We start from the raw sequence: 18,769 nt of genomic DNA, 5'->3' as shown, positions 1-18,769 counted from the left end.
CGAGACGCTGTGTTTCTGTTCCCGTCTGGTCCTCTGTCACCTAGACGCTGTGTTTCTGTTCCTATCCAGTCCTCTGTCACCTAGAGGCTGTGTTTCTGTTCCTATCCAGTCCTCTGTCACCTAGACACTGTGTTTCTGTTCCCATCCGGTCCTCTGTCACCAAGACGCTGTGTTTCTGTTCCCGTCCGGTCCTCTGTCACCTAGACGTTGTGTTTCTGTTCCTGTCCTCTGTCACCTAGAGGCTGTGTTTCTGTTCCTGTCCTGTCCTCTGTCACCTAGACGCTGTGTTTCTGTTCCTGTACTCTGTCACCGAGACGCTGTGTTTCTGTTCCCGTCTGGTCCTCTGTCACCTAGACGCTGTGTTTCTGTTCCCGTCCTGTCCTCTGTCACCGAGACGCTGTGTTTTTGTTCCCGTCCGGTCCTCTGTCACCGAGACGCTGTGTTTCTGTTCTTGTCGTCAGTGACCGAGACGCTGTGTTTCTGTTCCCGTCCTGTCCTCTGTCACCTAGACGCTGTGTTTCTGTTCCCGTCCTGTCCTCTGTCACCGAGACGCTGTGTTTCTGTTCCCGTCCGGTCCTCTGTCACCGAGACGCTGTGTTTCTGTTCCCGTCCGGTCCTCTGTCACCGAGACTCTGTGTTTCTGTTCCCGTCCGGTCCTCTGTCACCGAGACGCTGTGTTTCTGTTCCCGTCCGGTCCTCTGTCACCTAGACGCTGTGTTTCTGTTCCCGTCCTGTCCTCTGTCACCTAGACTCTGTGTTTCTGTTCCCGTCCTGTCCTCTGTCACCTAGACGCTGTGTTTCTGTTCCTGTCCTCTGTCACCTAGACGCTGTGTTTCTGTTCCTGTCCGGTCCTCTGTCACCTTGACGCTGTGTTTCTGTTCCCGTCCGGTCCTCTGTCACCGAGACGCTGTGTTTCTGTTCCCGTCCTGTCCTCTGTCACCTAGACGCTGTGTTTCTGTTCCTGTCCTCTGTCACCGAGACGCTGTGTTTCTGTTCCTGTCCTCTGTCACCTAGACGCTGTGTTTCTGTTCCCGTCCTGTCCTCTGTCACCGAGACGCTGTGTTTCTGTTCCCGTCCGGTTTACTGTCACTTAGACGCTGTGTTTCTGTTCCCGTCCTGTCCTCTGTCACCTAGATGCTGTGTTGCTTTTCCTGTCCGGTCCTCTGTCACCGAGAAGCTGTGTTTCTGTTCCCGTCCGGTCCTCTTTCACCGAGACGCTGTGTTTCTGTTCCCGTCCTGTCCTCAATCACGGAGACGCTGTGTTTCTGTTCCCGTCCGGTCCTCTGTCACCTAGACTCATTGTTTCTGTTCCCGTTCTGTCGTCTGTCACCGAGACGCTGTGTTTTTGTTCCTGTCCGGTCCTCTGTCACCGAGACGCTGTGTTTCTGTTCCCGTCCGGTCCTCTGTCACCTAGACTCTGTGTTTCTGTTCCCGTCCTGTCCTCTGTCACCGAGATGCTGTGTTTCTGTTCCCGTCCGGTCCTCTGTCACCGAGACGCTGTGTTTCTGTTCCCATCCGGTACTCTGTCACCAAGACGCTGTGTTTCTGTTCCCGTCCGGTCCTCTGTCACCTAGACGTTGTGTTTCTGTTCCTGTCCTCTTTCACCTAGACGCTGTGTTTCTGTTCCCGTCCGGTCCTCTGTCAGCGAGACGCTGTGTTTCTGTTCCCGTCCGGTCCTCTGTCACCGAGACGCTGTGTTTCTGTTCCTATCCAGTCCTCTGTCACCTAGACGCTGTGTTTCTGTTCCTATCCAGTCCTCTGTCACGTAGACGCTGTGTTTCTGTTCCCGTCCGGTCCTCTGTCACCTAGACGCTGTGTTTCTGTTCCTATCCAGTCCTCTGTCACCTAGAAGCTGTGTTTCTGTTGCTATCCAGTCCTCTGTCACCTAGACGCTGTGTTTCTGTTCCCGTCCGGTCCTCTGTCACCGAGACGCTGTGTTTCTGTTGTCATCCGGTCCTCTGTCACCTAGACGCTGTGTTTCTGTTCCCGTCTGGTCCTCTGTCACCTAGACGCTGTGTTTCTGTTCCTGTCCGGTCCTCTGTCACCGAGACGCTGTGTTTCTGTTCCCGTCCGGTCCTCTGTCACCTAGACGCTGTGTTTCTGTTCCTGTCCTCTGTCACCGAGACGCTGTGTTTCTGTTCCTGTCCTCTGTCACCGAGACGCTGTGTTTCTGTTCCCGTCCGGTCCTCTGTCACCGAGACGCTGTGTTTCTGTTCCCGTCCTGTCCTCTGTCACCGAGACGCTGTGTTTCTGTTCCCGTCCGGTCCTCTGTCACCTAGACGCTGTGTTTCTGTTCCTACCAAGTCCTCTGTCACCTAGACGCTGTGTTTCTGTTCCCGTCCTGTCCTCTGTCACCGAGACGCTGTGTTTCTGTTCCCATCCGGTCCTCTGTCACCAAGACGCTGTGTTTCTGTTCCCGTCCGGTCCTCTGTCACCTAGACGTTGTGTTTCTGTTCCTGTCCTCTGTCACCTAGATGCTGTGTTTCTGTTCCCGTCCGGTCCTCTGTCACCGAGACGCTATGTTTCTGTTCCCGTCCGGTCCTCTGTCACCGAGACGCTGTGTTTCTGTTCCCGTCTTGTCCTCTGTCACCTAGAAGCTGTGTTTCTGTTGCTATCCAGTCCTCTGTCACCTAGACGCTGTGTTTCTGTTCCCGTCCGGTCCTCTGTCACCGAGACGCTGTGTTTCTGTTCCTATCCAGTCCTCTGTCACCTAGACGCTGTGTTTCTGTTCCTATCCAGTCCTCTGTCACGTAGACGCTGTGTTTCTGTTCCCGTCCGGTCCTCTGTCACCTAGACGCTGTGTTTCTGTTCCTATCCAGTCCTCTGTCACCTAGAAGCTGTGTTTCTGTTGCTATCCAGTCCTCTGTCACCTAGACGCTGTGTTTCTGTTCCCGTCCGGTCCTCTGTCACCGAGACGCTGTGTTTCTGTTGTCATCCGGTCCTCTGTCACCTAGACGCTGTGTTTCTGTTCCCGTCTGGTCCTCTGTCACCTAGACGCTGTGTTTCTGTTCCTGTCCGGTCCTCTGTCACCGAGACGCTGTGTTTCTGTTCCCGTCCGGTCCTCTGTCACCTAGACGCTGTGTTTCTGTTCCTGTCCTCTGTCACCGAGACGCTGTGTTTCTGTTCCTGTCCTCTGTCACCGAGACGCTGTGTTTCTGTTCCCGTCCGGTCCTCTGTCACCGAGACGCTGTGTTTCTGTTCCCGTCCTGTCCTCTGTCACCGAGACGCTGTGTTTCTGTTCCCGTCCGGTCCTCTGTCACCTAGACGCTGTGTTTCTGTTCCTACCAAGTCCTCTGTCACCTAGACGCTGTGTTTCTGTTCCCGTCCTGTCCTCTGTCACCGAGACGCTGTGTTTCTGTTCCCATCCGGTCCTCTGTCACCAAGACGCTGTGTTTCTGTTCCCGTCCGGTCCTCTGTCACCTAGACGTTGTGTTTCTGTTCCTGTCCTCTGTCACCTAGATGCTGTGTTTCTGTTCCCGTCCGGTCCTCTGTCACCGAGACGCTATGTTTCTGTTCCCGTCCGGTCCTCTGTCACCGAGACGCTGTGTTTCTGTTCCCGTCTTGTCCTCTGTCACCTAGACTCTGTTTTTCTGTTCCTGTCCTCTGTCACCTAGACGCTGTGTTTCTGTTCCTGTCCTCTGTCACCGAGACGCTGTGTTTCTGTTCCCGTCTGGTCCTCTGTCACCTAGACGCTGTGTTTCTCTTCCTATCCAGTCCTCTGTCACCTAGAGGCTGTGTTTCTGTTCCTATCCAGTCCTCTGTCACCTAGACACTGTGTTTCTGTTCCCATCCGGTCCTCTGTCACCAAGACGCTGTGTTTCTGTTCCCGTCCGGTCCTCTGTCACCTAGACGTTGTGTTTCTGTTCCTGTCCTCTGTCACCTAGAGGCTGTGTTTCTGTTCCTGTCCTGTCCTCTGTCACCTAGACGCTGTGTTTCTGTTCCCGTCTGGTCCTCTGTCACCGAGACGCTGTGTTTCTGTTCCCGTCTGGTCCTCTGTCACCTAGACGCTGTGTTTCTGTTCCCGTCCGGTCCTCTGTCACCGAGACGCTGTGTTTCTGTTCCCGTCCGGTCCTCTGTCACCGAGACGCTGTGTTTCTGTTCTTGTCGTCAGTGACCGAGACGCTGTGTTTCTGTTCCCGTCCTGTCCTCTGTCACCTAGACGCTGTGTTTCTGTTCCCGTCCTGTCCTCTGTCACCGAGACGCTGTGTTTCTGTTCCCGTCCGGTCCTCTGTCACCGAGACGCTGTGTTTCTGTTCCCGTCCGGTCCTCTGTCACCGAGACGCTGTGTTTCTGTTCCCGTCCGGTCCTCTGTCACCGAGACGCTGTGTTTCTGTTCCCATCCGGTCCTCTGTCACCAAGACGCTGTGTTTCTGTTCCCGTCCGGTCCTCTGTCACCTAGACGCTGTGTTTCTGTTCCTGTCCTCTGTCACCTAGATGCTGTGTTTCTGTTCCCGTCCGGTCCTCTGTCACCGAGACGCTATGTTTCTGTTCCCGTCCGGTCCTCTGTCACCGAGACGCTGTGTTTCTGTTGTCGTCTTGTCCTCTGTCACCTAGACTCTGTGTTTCTGTTCCTGTCCTCTGTCACCTAGACGCTGTGTTTCTGTTCCTGTCCTGTCCTCTGTCACCTAGACGCTGTGTTTCTGTTCCTGTCCTCTGTCACCGACACGCTGTGTTTCTGTTCCCACCTAGACGCTGTGTTTCTGTTCCCGTCCTGTCCTCTGTCACCGAGACGCTGTGTTTCTGTTCCCGTCCGGTCCTCTGTCACCGAGACGCTGTGTTTCTGTTCCCGTCCGGTCCTCTGTCACCGAGACTCTGTGTTTCTGTTCCCGTCCGGTCCTCTGTCACCGAGACGCTGTGTTTCTGTTCCCGTCCGGTCCTCTGTCACCTAGACGCTGTGTTTCTGTTCCCGTCCTGTCCTCTGTCACCTAGACTCTGTGTTTCTGTTCCCGTCCTGTCCTCTGTCACCTAGACGCTGTGTTTCTGTTCCTGTCCTCTGTCACCGAGACGCTGTGTTTCTGTTCCCGTCCGGTCCTCTGTCACCTAGACGCTGTGTTTCTGTTCCCGTCCGGTCCTCTGTCACCGAGACGCTGTGTTTCTGTTCCCGTCCTGTCCTCTGTCACCTAGACGCTGTGTTTCTGTTCCTGTCCTCTGTCACCGAGACGCTGTGTTTCTGTTCCTGTCCTCTGTCACCTAGACGCTGTGTTTCTGTTCCCGTCCTGTCCTCTGTCACCGAGACGCTGTGTTTCTGTTCCCGTCCGGTTTACTGTCACTTAGACGCTGTGTTTCTGTTCCCGTCCTGTCCTCTGTCACCTAGATGCTGTGTTTCTTTTCCTGTCCGGTCCTCTGTCACCGAGAAGCTGTGTTTCTGTTCCCGTCCGGTCCTCTTTCACCGAGACGCTGTGTTTCTGTTCCCGTCCTGTCCTCAATCACGGAGACGCTGTGTTTCTGTTCCCGTCCGGTCCTCTGTCACCTAGACTCATTGTTTCTGTTCCCGTTCTGTCGTCTGTCACCGAGACGCTGTGTTTTTGTTCCTGTCCGGTCCTCTGTCACCGAGACGCTGTGTTTCTGTTCCCGTCCGGTCCTCTGTCACCTAGACTCTGTGTTTCTGTTCCCGTCCTGTCCTCTGTCACCGAGATGCTGTGTTTCTGTTCCCGTCCGGTCCTCTGTCACCGAGACGCTGTGTTTCTGTTCCCATCCGGTACTCTGTCACCAAGACGCTGTGTTTCTGTTCCCGTCCGGTCCTCTGTCACCTAGACGTTGTGTTTCTGTTCCTGTCCTCTGTCACCTAGACGCTGTGTTTCTGTTCCCGTCCGGTCCTCTGTCACCGAGACGCTGTGTTTCTGTTCCCGTCCGGTCCTCTGTCACCGAGACGCTGTGTTTCTGTTCCTATCCAGTCCTCTGTCACCTAGACGCTGTGTTTCTGTTCCTATCCAGTCCTCTGTCACCTAGACGCTGTGTTTCTGTTCCCGTCCGGTCCTCTGTCACCTAGACGCTGTGTTTCTGTTCCTATCCAGTCCTCTGTCACCTAGAAGCTGTGTTTCTGTTGCTATCCAGTCCTCTGTCACCTAGACGCTGTGTTTCTGTTCCCGTCCGGTCCTCTGTCACCGAGACGCTGTGTTTCTGTTGTCATCCGGTCCTCTGTCACCTAGACGCTGTGTTTCTGTTCCCGTCTGGTCCTCTGTCACTTAGACGCTGTGTTTCTGTTCCTGTCCTGTCCTCTGTCACCTAGACGCTGTGTTTCTGTTCCTGTCCGGTCCTCTGTCACCGAGACGCTGTGTTTCTGTTCCCGTCCGGTCCTCTGTCACCTAGACGCTGTGTTTCTGTTCCTACCAGTCCTCTGTCACCTAGACGCTGTGTTTCTGTTCCCGTCCGGTCCTCTGTCACCGAGACGCTGTGTTTCTGTTCCCGTCCTGTCCTCTGTCACCGAGATGCTGTGTTTCTGTTCCCGTCCGGTCCTCTGTCACCGAGACGCTGTGTTTCTGTTCCCATCCGGTACTCTGTCACCAAGACGCTGTGTTTCTGTTCCCGTCCGGTCCTCTGTCACCTAGACGTTGTGTTTCTGTTCCTGTCCTCTTTCACCTAGACGCTGTGTTTCTGTTCCCGTCCGGTCCTCTGTCAGCGAGACGCTGTGTTTCTGTTCCCGTCCGGTCCTCTGTCACCGAGACGCTGTGTTTCTGTTCCCGTCTGGTCCTCTGTCACCTAGACGCTGTGTTTCTGTTCCCGTCCGGTCCTCTGTCACCGAGACGCTGTGTTTCTGTTCCCGTCCGGTCCTCTGTCACCTAGACGCTGTGTTTCTGTTCCTATCCAGTCCTCTGTCACCTAGAAGCTGTGTTTCTGTTGCTATCCAGTCCTCTGTCACCTAGACGCTGTGTTTCTGTTCCCGTCCGGTCCTCTGTCACCGAGACGCTGTGTTTCTGTTGTCATCCGGTCCTCTGTCACCTAGACGCTGTGTTTCTGTTCCCGTCTGGTCCTCTGTCACCTAGACGCTGTGTTTCTGTTCCTGTCCGGTCCTCTGTCACCGAGACGCTGTGTTTCTGTTCCCGTCCGGTCCTCTGTCACCTAGACGCTGTGTTTCTGTTCCTGTCCTCTGTCACCGAGACGCTGTGTTTCTGTTCCTGTCCTCTGTCACCGAGACGCTGTGTTTCTGTTCCCGTCCGGTCCTCTGTCACCGAGACGCTGTGTTTCTGTTCCCGTCCTGTCCTCTGTCACCGAGACGCTGTGTTTCTGTTCCCGTCCGGTCCTCTGTCACCTAGACGCTGTGTTTCTGTTCCTACCAAGTCCTCTGTCACCTAGACGCTGTGTTTCTGTTCCCGTCCTGTCCTCTGTCACCGAGATGCTGTGTTTCTGTTCCCGTCCGGTCCTCTGTCACCGAGACGCTGTGTTTCTGTTCCCATCCGGTACTCTGTCACCAAGACGCTGTGTTTCTGTTCCCGTCCGGTCCTCTGTCACCTAGACGTTGTGTTTCTGTTCCTGTCCTCTTTCACCTAGACGCTGTGTTTCTGTTCCCGTCCGGTCCTCTGTCAGCGAGACGCTGTGTTTCTGTTCCCGTCCGGTCCTCTGTCACCGAGACGCTGTGTTTCTGTTCCTATCCAGTCCTCTGTCACCTAGACGCTGTGTTTCTGTTCCTATCCAGTCCTCTGTCACGTAGACGCTGTGTTTCTGTTCCCGTCCGGTCCTCTGTCACCTAGACGCTGTGTTTCTGTTCCTATCCAGTCCTCTGTCACCTAGAAGCTGTGTTTCTGTTGCTATCCAGTCCTCTGTCACCTAGACGCTGTGTTTCTGTTCCCGTCCGGTCCTCTGTCACCGAGACGCTGTGTTTCTGTTGTCATCCGGTCCTCTGTCACCTAGACGCTGTGTTTCTGTTCCCGTCTGGTCCTCTGTCACTTAGACGCTGTGTTTCTGTTCCTGTCCTGTCCTCTGTCACCTAGACGCTGTGTTTCTGTTCCTGTCCGGTCCTCTGTCACCGAGACGCTGTGTTTCTGTTCCCGTCCGGTCCTCTGTCACCTAGACGCTGTGTTTCTGTTCCTGTCCTCTGTCACCGAGACGCTGTGTTTCTGTTCCTGTCCTCTGTCACCGAGACGCTGTGTTTCTGTTCCCGTCCGGTCCTCTGTCACCGAGACGCTGTGTTTCTGTTCCCGTCCTGTCCTCTGTCACCGAGACGCTGTGTTTCTGTTCCCGTCCGGTCCTCTGTCACCTAGACGCTGTGTTTCTGTTCCTACCAAGTCCTCTGTCACCTAGACGCTGTGTTTCTGTTCCCGTCCGGTCCTCTGTCACCGAGACGCTGTGTTTCTGTTCCCGTCCTGTCCTCTGTCACCTAGACGCTGTGTTTCTGTTCCCGTCCTGTCCTCTGTCACCGAGACGCTGTGTTTGTGTTCCCATCCGGTCCTCTGTCACCAAGACGCTGTGTTTCTGTTCCCGTCCGGTCCTCTTTCACCTAGACGTTGTGTTTCTGTTCCTGTCCTCTGTCACCTAGACGCTGTGTTTCTGTTGCCGTCCGGTCCTCTGTCACCTAGACGCTGTGTTTCTGTTCCTGTCCTCTGTCACCGAGACGCTGTGTTTCTGTTCCAGTCTGGTCCTCTGTCACCTAGACGCTGTGTTTCTGTTCCCGTCCGGTCCTCTGTCACCGAGACGCTGTGTTTCTGTTCTTGTCCTCTGTCACCGAGACGCTGTGTTTCTGTACCTGTCTGGTCCTCTGTCACCTAGACGCTGTGTTTCTGTTCCCGTCCTGTCCTCTGTCACCTAGACGCTGTGTTTCTGTTCCCGTCCTGTCCTCTGTCACCGAGACGCTGTGTTTCTGTTCCCATCCGGTCCTCTGTCACCAAGACGCTGTGTTTCTGTTCCCGTCCGGTCCTCTGTCACCTAGACGTTGTGTTTCTGTTCCTGTCCTCTGTCACCTAGAGGCTGTGTTTCTGTTCCTGTCCTGTCCTCTGTCACCTAGACGCTGTGTTTCTGTTCCTGTACTGTGTCACCGAGACGCTGTGTTTCTGTTCCCGTCTGGTCCTCTGTCACCTAGACGCTGTGTTTCTGTTCCCGTCCGGTCCTCTGTCACCGAGACGCTGTGTTTCTGTTCCCGTCCGGTCCTCTGTCACCGAGACGCTGTGTTTCTGTTCTTGTCGTCAGTGACCGAGACGCTGTGTTTCTGTTCCCGTCCTGTCCTCTGTCACCTAGACGCTGTGTTTCTGTTCCTGTCCTGTCCTCTGTCACCGAGACGCTGTGTTTCTGTTCCCGTCTGGTCCTCTGTCACCGAGACGCTGTGTTTCTGTTCCCGTCTGGTCCTCTGTCACCTAGACGCTGTGTTTCTGTTCCCGTCCGGTCCTCTGTCACCGAGACGCTGTGTTTCTGTTCCCGTCCGGTCCTCTGTCACCGAGACGCTGTGTTTCTGTTCTTGTCGTCAGTGACCGAGACGCTGTGTTTCTGTTCCCGTCCTGTCCTCTGTCACCTAGACGCTGTGTTTCTGTTCCCGTCCTGTCCTCTGTCACCGAGACGCTGTGTTTCTGTTCCCGTCCGGTCCTCTGTCACCGAGACGCTGTGTTTCTGTTCCCGTCCGGTCCTCTGTCACCGAGACTCTGTGTTTCTGTTCCCGTCCGGTCCTCTGTCACCGAGACGCTGTGTTTCTGTTCCCGTCCGGTCCTCTGTCACCTAGACGCTGTGTTTCTGTTCCCGTCCTGTCCTCTGTCACCTAGACTCTGTGTTTCTGTTCCCGTCCTGTCCTCTGTCACCTAGACGCTGTGTTTCTGTTCCTGTCCTCTGTCACCTAGACGCTGTGTTTCTGTTCCTGTCCGGTCCTCTGTCACCTTGACGCTGTGTTTCTGTTCCCGTCCGGTCCTCTGTCACCGAGACGCTGTGTTTCTGTTCCCGTCCTGTCCTCTGTCACCTAGACGCTGTGTTTCTGTTCCTGTCCTCTGTCACCGAGACGCTGTGTTTCTGTTCCTGTCCTCTGTCACCTAGACGCTGTGTTTCTGTTCCCGTCCTGTCCTCTGTCACCGAGACGCTGTGTTTCTGTTCCCGTCCGGTTTACTGTCACTTAGACGCTGTGTTTCTGTTCCCGTCCTGTCCTCTGTCACCTAGATGCTGTGTTTCTTTTCCTGTCCGGTCCTCTGTCACCGAGAAGCTGTGTTTCTGTTCCCGTCCTGTCCTCTTTCACCGAGACGCTGTGTTTCTGTTCCCGTCCTGTCCTCAATCACGGAGACGCTGTGTTTCTGTTCCCGTCCGGTCCTCTGTCACCTAGACTCATTGTTTCTGTTCCCGTTCTGTCGTCTGTCACCGAGACGCTGTGTTTTTGTTCCTGTCCGGTCCTCTGTCACCGAGACGCTGTGTTTCTGTTCCCGTCCGGTCCTCTGTCACCTAGACTCTGTGTTTCTGTTCCCGTCCTGTCCTCTGTCACCGAGATGCTGTGTTTCTGTTCCCGTCCGGTCCTCTGTCACCGAGACGCTGTGTTTCTGTTCCCATCCGGTACTCTGTCACCAAGACGCTGTGTTTCTGTTCCCGTCCGGTCCTCTGTCACCTAGACGTTGTGTTTCTGTTCCTGTCCTCTGTCACCTAGACGCTGTGTTTCTGTTCCCGTCCGGTCCTCTGTCAGCGAGACGCTGTGTTTCTGTTCCCGTCCGGTCCTCTGTCACCGAGACGCTGTGTTTCTGTTCCTATCCAGTCCTCTGTCACCTAGACGCTGTGTTTCTGTTCCTATCCAGTCCTCTGTCACGTAGACGCTGTGTTTCTGTTCCCGTCCGGTCCTCTGTCACCTAGACGCTGTGTTTCTGTTCCTATCCAGTCCTCTGTCACCTAGAAGCTGTGTTTCTGTTGCTATCCAGTCCTCTGTCACCTAGACGCTGTGTTTCTGTTCCCGTCCGGTCCTCTGTCACCGAGACGCTGTGTTTCTGTTGTCATCCGGTCCTCTGTCACCTAGACGCTGTGTTTCTGTTCCCGTCTGGTCCTCTGTCACTTAGACGCTGTGTTTCTGTTCCTGTCCTGTCCTCTGTCACCTAGACGCTGTGTTTCTGTTCCTGTCCGGTCCTCTGTCACCGAGACGCTGTGTTTCTGTTCCCGTCCGGTCCTCTGTCACCTAGACGCTGTGTTTCTGTTCCTACCAAGTCCTCTGTCACCTAGACGCTGTGTTTCTGTTCCCGTCCGGTCCTCTGTCACCGAGACGCTGTGTTTCTGTTCCCGTCCTGTCCTCTGTCACCTAGACGCTGTGTTTCTGTCCTCTGTCACCTAGACGCTGTGTTTCTGTTCCTGTCCTCTGTCACCTAGACGCTGTGTTTCTGTTCCTGTCCTGTCCTCTGTCACCTAGACGCTGTGTTTCTGTTCCCGTCCGGTCCTCTGTCACCGAGACGCTGTGTTTCTGTTCCTGTCCGGTCCTCTGTCACCTTGACGCTGTGTTTCTGTTCCCGTCCGGTCCTCTGTCACCGAGACGCTGTGTTTCTGTTCCCGTCCTGTCCTCTGTCACCTAGACGCTGTGTTTCTGTTCCCGTCCTGTCCTCTGTCACCTAGACGCTGTGTTTCTGTTCCTGTCCTCTGTAACCTAGACGCTGTGTTTCTGTTCCTGTCCTGTCCTCTGTCACCTAGACGCTGTGTTTCTGTTCCTGTCCTCTGTCACCGACACGCTGTGTTTCTGTTCCCGTCCTGTCCTCTGTCACCTAGACGCTGTGTTTCTGTTCCCGTCTGGTCCTCTGTCACCGAGACGCTGTGTTTCTGTTCCCGTCCTGTCCTCTGTCACCTAGACGCTGTGTTTCTGTTCCAGTCCTGTCCTCTGTCACCTAGACTCTGTGTTTCTGTTCCCGTCCTGTCCTCTGTCACCTAGACGCTGTGTTTCTGTTCCTGTCCTCTGTCACCTAGATGCTGTGTTTCTGTTCCTGTCCTGTCCTCTGTCACCTAGACGCTGTGTTTCTGTTCCTGTCCTCTGTCACCGAGACGCTGTGTTTCTGTTCACGTCCTGTCCTCTGTCACCTAGACGCTGTGTTTCTGTTCCCGTCCTGGTCCTCTGTCACCGAGACGCTGTGTTTCTGTTCCCGTCCTTCGGTCCTCTGTCACCTAGACGCTGTGTTTCTGTTCCCGTCCGGTCCTCTGTCACCTAGACGCTGTGTTTCTGTTCCCGTCCTGTCGTCTGTCACCGAGACGCTGTGTTTTTGTTCCCGTCCGGTCCTCTGTCACCGAGACGCTGTGTTTCTGTTCCCGTCCGGTCCTCTGTCACCTAGACTCTGTGTTTCTGTCCCCGTCCTGTCCTCTGTCACCGAGACGCTGTGTTTCTGTTCCTATCCAGTCCTCTGTCACCTAGACGCTGTGTTTCTGTTCCTATCCAGTCCTCTGTCACCTAGACGCTGTGTTTCTGTTCCCGTCCGGTCCTCTGTCACCTAGACGCTGTGTTTCTGTTCCTATCCAGTCCTCTGTCACCTAGACGCTGTGTTTCTGTTGCTATCCAGTCCTCTGTCACCTAGACGCTGTGTTTCTGTTCCCGTCCGGTCCTCTGTCACCGAGACGCTGTGTTTCTGTTGTCATCCGGTCCTCTGTCACCTAGACGCTGTGTTTCTGTTCCCGTCTGGTCCTCTGTCACCTAGACGCTGTGTTTCTGTTCCCGTCGTCCTCTGTCACCGAGACGCTGTGTTTCTGTTCCCGTCTGGTCCTCTGTCACCGAGACGCTGTGTTTCTGTTCCCGTCCGGTCCTCTGTCACCGAGACGCTGTGTTTCTGTTCCCGTCCGGTCCTCTGTCACCGAGACGCTGTGTTTCTGTTCCCGTCCGGTCCTCTGTCCCCGAGACGCTGTGTTTCTGTTCCCGTCCGGTCCTCTGTCACCTAGACGCTGTGTTTCTGTTCGTCCTGTCCTCTGTCACCTAGACTCTGTGTTTCTGTTCCCGTCCGTCCTCTGTCACCTAGACGCTGTGTTTCTGTTCCCGTCCGGTCCTCTGTCACCGAGACGCTGTGTTTCTGTTCCCGTCCGGTCCTCTGTCACCGAGACGCTGTGTTTCTGTTCCCGTCCGGTCCTCTGTCACCTAGACGCTGTGTTTCTGTTCCCGTCCTGTCCTCTGTCACCGAGACTCTGTGTTTCTGTTCCCGTCCTGTCCTCTGTCACCTAGATGCTGTGTTTCTTTCCTGTCCGGTCCTCTGTCACCGAGAAGCTGTGTTTCTGTTCCCGTCCGGTCCTCTTTCACCGAGACGCTGTGTTTCTGTTCCCGTCCTGTCCTCAATCACGGAGACGCTGTGTTTCTGTTCCCGTCCGGTCCTCTGTCACCGAGATGCTGTGTTTCTGTTCCCGTCCTGTCCTCTGTCACCGAGACGCTGTGTTTCTGTTCCAGTCCGGTCCTCTGTCACCGAGACGCTGTGTTTCTGTTCCTCCAGTCCTCTGTCACCTAGACGCTGTGTTTCTGTTCCCGTCCGGTCCTCTGTCACCGAGACGCTGTGTTTCTGTTCCCGTCCTGTCCTCTGTCACCTAGACGCTGTGTTTCTGTTCCCGTCCTGTCCTCTGTCACCTAGACGCTGTGTTTCTGTTCCCGTCCGGTCCTCTGTCACCTAGACGCTGTGTTTCTGTTCCCGTCTGTCCTCTGTCACCTAGACGCTGTGTTTCTGTTCCTGTCCGGTCCTCTGTCACCTAGACGCTGTGTTTCTGTTCCCGTCCGGTCCTCTGTCACCGAGACGCTGTGTTTCTGTTCCCGTCCTGTCCTCTGTCACCGAGACGCTGTGTTTCTGTTCCCGTCCGGTCCTCTGTCACCTAGACGCTGTGTTTCTGTTCCCGTCCTGTCCTCTGTCACCTAGACGCTGTGTTTCTGTTCCTGTCCTCTGTAACCTAGACGCTGTGTTTCTGTTCCTGTCCTGTCCTCTGTCACCTAGACGCTGTGTTTCTGTTCCTGTCCTCTGTCACCGACACGCTGTGTTTCTGTTCCCGTCCTGTCCTCTGTCACCTAGACGCTGTGTTTCTGTTCCTGTCCTCTGTAACCTAGACGCTGTGTTTCTGTTCCTATCCAGTCCTCTGTCACCTAGACGCTGTGTTTCTGTTCCTATCCAGTCCTCTGTCACCTAGACGCTGTGTTTCTGTTCCCGTCCGGTCCTCTGTCACCTAGACGCTGTGTTTCTGTTCCTATCCAGTCCTCTGTCACCTAGACGCTGTGTTTCTGTTGCTATCCAGTCCTCTGTCACCTAGACGCTGTGTTTCTGTTCCCGTCCGGTCCTCTGTCACCGAGACGCTGTGTTTCTGTTGTCATCCGGTCCTCTGTCACCTAGACGCTGTGTTTCTGTTCCCGTCTGGTCCTCTGTCACCTAGACGCTGTGTTTCTGTTCCTGTCCTGTCCTCTGTCACCTAGACGCTGTGTTTCTGTTCCCGTCCGGTCCTCTGTCACCGAGACGCTGTGTTTCTGTTCCTGTCCTCTGTCACCGAGACGCTGTGTTTCTGTTCCCGTCTGGTCCTCTGTCACCTAGACGCTGTGTTTCTGTTCCCGTCCGGTCCTCTGTCACCGAGACGCTGTGTTTCTGTTCTTGTCCTCTGTCACCTAGACGCTGTGTTTCTGTTCCCGTCCTGTCCTCTGTCACCTAGACGCTGTGTTTCTGTTCCCGTCCGGTCCTCTGTCACCGAGACGCTGTGTTTCTGTTGTCACGGTCCTCTGTCACCAGACGCTGTGTTTCTGTTCCCGTCTGGTCCTCTGTCACCTAGACGCTGTGTTTCTGTTCCCGTCCTGGTCCTCTGTCACCGAGACGCTGTGTTTCTGTTCCAGTCCGGTCCTCTGTCACCGAGACGCTGTGTTTCTGTTCCTACCAAGTCCTCTGTCACCTAGACGCTGTGTTTCTGTTCCCGTCCGGTCCTCTGTCACCGAGACGCTGTGTTTCTGTTCCCGTCCTGTCCTCTGTCACCTAGACGCTGTGTTTCTGTTCCCGTCCTGTCCTCTGTCACCGAGACGCTGTGTTTGTGTTCCCATCCGGTCCTCTGTCACCAAGACGCTGTGTTTCTGTTCCCGTCCGGTCCTCTGTCACCTAGACGTTGTGTTTCTGTTCCTGTCCTCTGTCACCTAGACGCTGTGTTTCTGTTCCCTTCCGGTCCTCTGTCACCTAGACGCTGTGTTTCTGTTCCTGTCCTCTGTCACCGAGACGCTGTGTTTCTGTTCCCGTCTGGTCCTCTGTCACCTAGACGCTGTGTTTCTGTTCCCGTCAGGTCCTCTGTCACCGAGACGCTGTGTTTCTGTTCTTGTCCTCTGTCACCTAGACGCTGTGTTTCTGTTCCCGTCCTGTCCTCTGTCACCTAGACGCTGTGTTTCTGTTCCCGTCCTGTCCTCTGTCACCGAGACGCTGTGTTTCTGTTCCCGTCTGGTCCTCTGTCACCGAGACGCTGTGTTTCTGTTCCCGTCCGGTCCTCTGTCACCGAGACGCTGTGTTTCTGTTCCCGTCCGGTCCTCTGTCACCGAGACTCTGTGTTTCTGTTCCCGTCCGGTCCTCTGTCCCCGAGACGCTGTGTTTCTGTTCCCGTCCGGTCCTCTGTCACCTAGACGCTGTGTTTCTGTTCCCGTCCTGTCCTCTGTCACCTAGACTCTGTGTTTCTGTTCCCGTCCTGTGCTCTGTCACCTAGACGCTGTGTTTCTGTTCCTGTCCTCTGTCACCTAGACGCTGTGTTTCTGTTCCTGTCCGGTCCTCTGTCACCTTGACGCTGTGTTTCTGTTCCCGTCCGGTCCTCTGTCACCGAGACGCTGTGTTTCTGTTCCCGTCCTGTCCTCTGTCACCTAGACGCTGTGTTTCTGTTCCTATCCAGTCCTCTGTCACCTAGACGCTGTGTTTCTGTTCCTATCCAGTCCTCTGTCACCTAGACGCTGTGTTTCTGTTCCCGTCCGGTCCTCTGTCACCTAGACGCTGTGTTTCTGTTCCTATCCAGTCCTCTGTCACCTAGACGCTGTGTTTCTGTTGCTATCCAGTCCTCTGTCACCTAGACGCTGTGTTTCTGTTCCCGTCCGGTCCTCTGTCACCGAGACGCTGTGTTTCTGTTGTCATCCGGTCCTCTGTCACCTAGACGCTGTGTTTCTGTTCCCGTCCTGTCCTCTGTCACCTAGACGCTGTGTTTCTGTTCCCGTCCGGTCCTCTGTCACCGAGACGCTGTGTTTCTGTTGCATCCGGTCCTCTGTCACCTAGACGCTGTGTTTCTGTTCCCGTCTGGTCCTCTGTCACCTAGACGCTGTGTTTCTGTTCCTGTCCTCTGTCACCGAGACGCTGTGTTTCTGTTCCCGTCCGGTCCTCTGTCACCGAGATGCTGTGTTTCTGTTCCCGTCCTGTCCTCTGTCACCGAGACGCTGTGTTTCTGTTCCAGTCCGGTCCTCTGTCACCGAGACGCTGTGTTTCTGTTCCTACCAAGTCCTCTGTCACCTAGACGCTGTGTTTCTGTTCCCGTCCGGTCCTCTGTCACCGAGACGCTGTGTTTCTGTTCCCGTCCTGTCCTCTGTCACCTAGACGCTGTGTTTCTGTTCCCGTCCTGTCCTCTGTCACCGAGACGCTGTGTTTGTGTTCCCATCCGGTCCTCTGTCACCAAGACGCTGTGTTTCTGTTCCCGTCCGGTCCTCTGTCACCTAGACGTTGTGTTTCTGTTCCTGTCCTCTGTCACCTAGACGCTGTGTTTCTGTTCCCTTCCGGTCCTCTGTCACCTAGACGCTGTGTTTCTGTTCCTGTCCTCTGTCACCGAGACGCTGTGTTTCTGTTCCCGTCTGGTCCTCTGTCACCTAGACGCTGTGTTTCTGTTCCCGTCAGGTCCTCTGTCACCGAGACGCTGTGTTTCTGTTCTTGTCCTCTGTCACCTAGACGCTGTGTTTCTGTTCCCGTCCTGTCCTCTGTCACCTAGACGCTGTGTTTCTGTTCCCGTCCTGTCCTCTGTCACCGAGACGCTGTGTTTCTGTTCCCGTCTGGTCCTCTGTCACCGAGACGCTGTGTTTCTGTTCCCGTCCGGTCCTCTGTCACCGAGACGCTGTGTTTCTGTTCCCGTCCGGTCCTCTGTCACCGAGACTCTGTGTTTCTGTTCCCGTCCGGTCCTCTGTCCCCGAGACGCTGTGTTTCTGTTCCCGTCCGGTCCTCTGTCACCTAGACTCTGTGTTTCTGTTCCCGTCCTGTGCTCTGTCACCTAGACGCCTCTGTCACCTAGACCTGTGTTTCTGTTCCAGTCCTGTCCTCTGTCACCTAGACTCTGTGTTTCTGTTCCCGTCCTGTCCTCTGTCACCTAGACGCTGTGTTTCTGTTCCGTCCTGTCCTCTGTCACCTAGACGCTGTGTTTCTGTTCCTGTCCTCTGTCACCAGACCTTGTTTCTGTTCCCGTCCTGTCTCTGTCACCAGACGCTGTGTTTCTGTTCCCGTCCGGTCCTCTGTCACCGAGACGCTGTGTTTCTGTTCCCGTCCTGTCCTCTGTCACCTAGACGCTGTGTTTCTGTTCCGTCCTGTCCTCTGTCACCTAGACGCTGTGTTTCTGTTCCCGTCCGGTCCTCTGTCACCAGACGCTGTGTTTCTGTGTCCTCTGTCACCAGACGCTGTGTTTCTGTTCCCGTCCGGTCCTCTGTCACCGAGACGCTGTGTTTCTGTTCCCGTCCGGTCCTCTGTCACCGAGACGCTGTGTTTCTGTTCCCGTCCGGTCCTCTGTCACCTAGACGCTGTGTTTCTGTTCCCGTCGGTCCTCTGTCACCGACGACGCTGTGTTTCTGTTCCCGTCCTGTCCTCTGTCACCTAGACGCTGTGTTTCTGTTCCCGTCCGGTCCTCTGTCACCTAGACGCTGTGTTTCTGTTCCTATCCAGTCCTCTGTCACCTAGACGCTGTGTTTCTGTTCCTATCCAGTCCTCTGTCACCTAGACGCTGTGTTTCTGTTCCCGTCCGGTCCTCTGTCACCTAGACGCTGTGTTTCTGTTCCTATCCAGTCCTCTGTCACCTAGACGCTGTGTTTCTGTTGCTATCCAGTCCTCTGTCACCTAGACGCTGTGTTTCTGTTCCCGTCCGGTCCTCTGTCACCGAGACGCTGTGTTTCTGTTGTCATCCGGTCCTCTGTCACCTAGACGCTGTGTTTCTGTTCCCGTCCTGTCCTCTGTCACCTAGACGCTGTGTTTCTGTTCCTGTCCTGTCCTCTGTCACCTAGACGCTGTGTTTCTGTTCCTGTCCGGTCCTCTGTCACCGAGACGCTGTGTTTCTGTTCCCGTCCGGTCCTCTGTCACCTAGACGCTGTGTTTCTGTTCCTGTCCTCTGTCACCGAGACGCTGTGTTTCTGTTCCCGTCCGGTCCTCTGTCACCGAGACGCTGTGTTTCTGTTCCCGTCCTGTCCTCTGTCACCGAGACGCTGTGTTTCTGTTCCAGTCCGGTCCTCTGTCACCGAGACGCTGTGTTTCTGTTCCTACCAAGTCCTCTGTCACCTAGACGCTGTGTTTCTGTTCCCGTCCGGTCCTCTGTCACCGAGACGCTGTGTTTCTGTTCCCGTCCTGTCCTCTGTCACCTAGACGCTGTGTTTCTGTTCCCGTCCTGTCCTCTGTCACCGAGACGCTGTGTTTGTGTTCCCATCCGGTCCTCTGTCACCAAGACGCTGTGTTTCTGTTCCCGTCCGGTCCTCTGTCACCTAGACGTTGTGTTTCTGTTCCTGTCCTCTGTCACCTAGACGCTGTGTTTCTGTTCCCTTCCGGTCCTCTGTCACCTAGACGCTGTGTTTCTGTTCCTGTCCTCTGTCACCGAGACGCTGTGTTTCTGTTCCCGTCTGGTCCTCTGTCACCTAGACGCTGTGTTTCTGTTCCCGTCAGGTCCTCTGTCACCGAGACGCTGTGTTTCTGTTCTTGTCCTCTGTCACCTAGAC

General features: G+C 55.1%; 1 pseudogene; it reads left to right on the top strand.

Annotated features, from left to right (window-relative positions):
• LOC106613148 (neutral amino acid uniporter 4-like) overlaps nucleotides 1-18,769 on the top strand; it is a 395,913-nt pseudogene that overhangs the window by 205,650 nt on the left and 171,494 nt on the right.

This window comes from Salmo salar, chromosome 09 (genome assembly GCF_965601325.2).
Source record: "Salmo salar chromosome 09, fSalSal1, whole genome shotgun sequence".
Classification (NCBI taxonomy): Eukaryota; Metazoa; Chordata; class Actinopteri; order Salmoniformes; family Salmonidae; genus Salmo; species Salmo salar.
The sequence above is the reverse complement of the archived record's forward strand: the minus strand, read 5'-3'. Positions and strand labels throughout refer to the sequence as shown.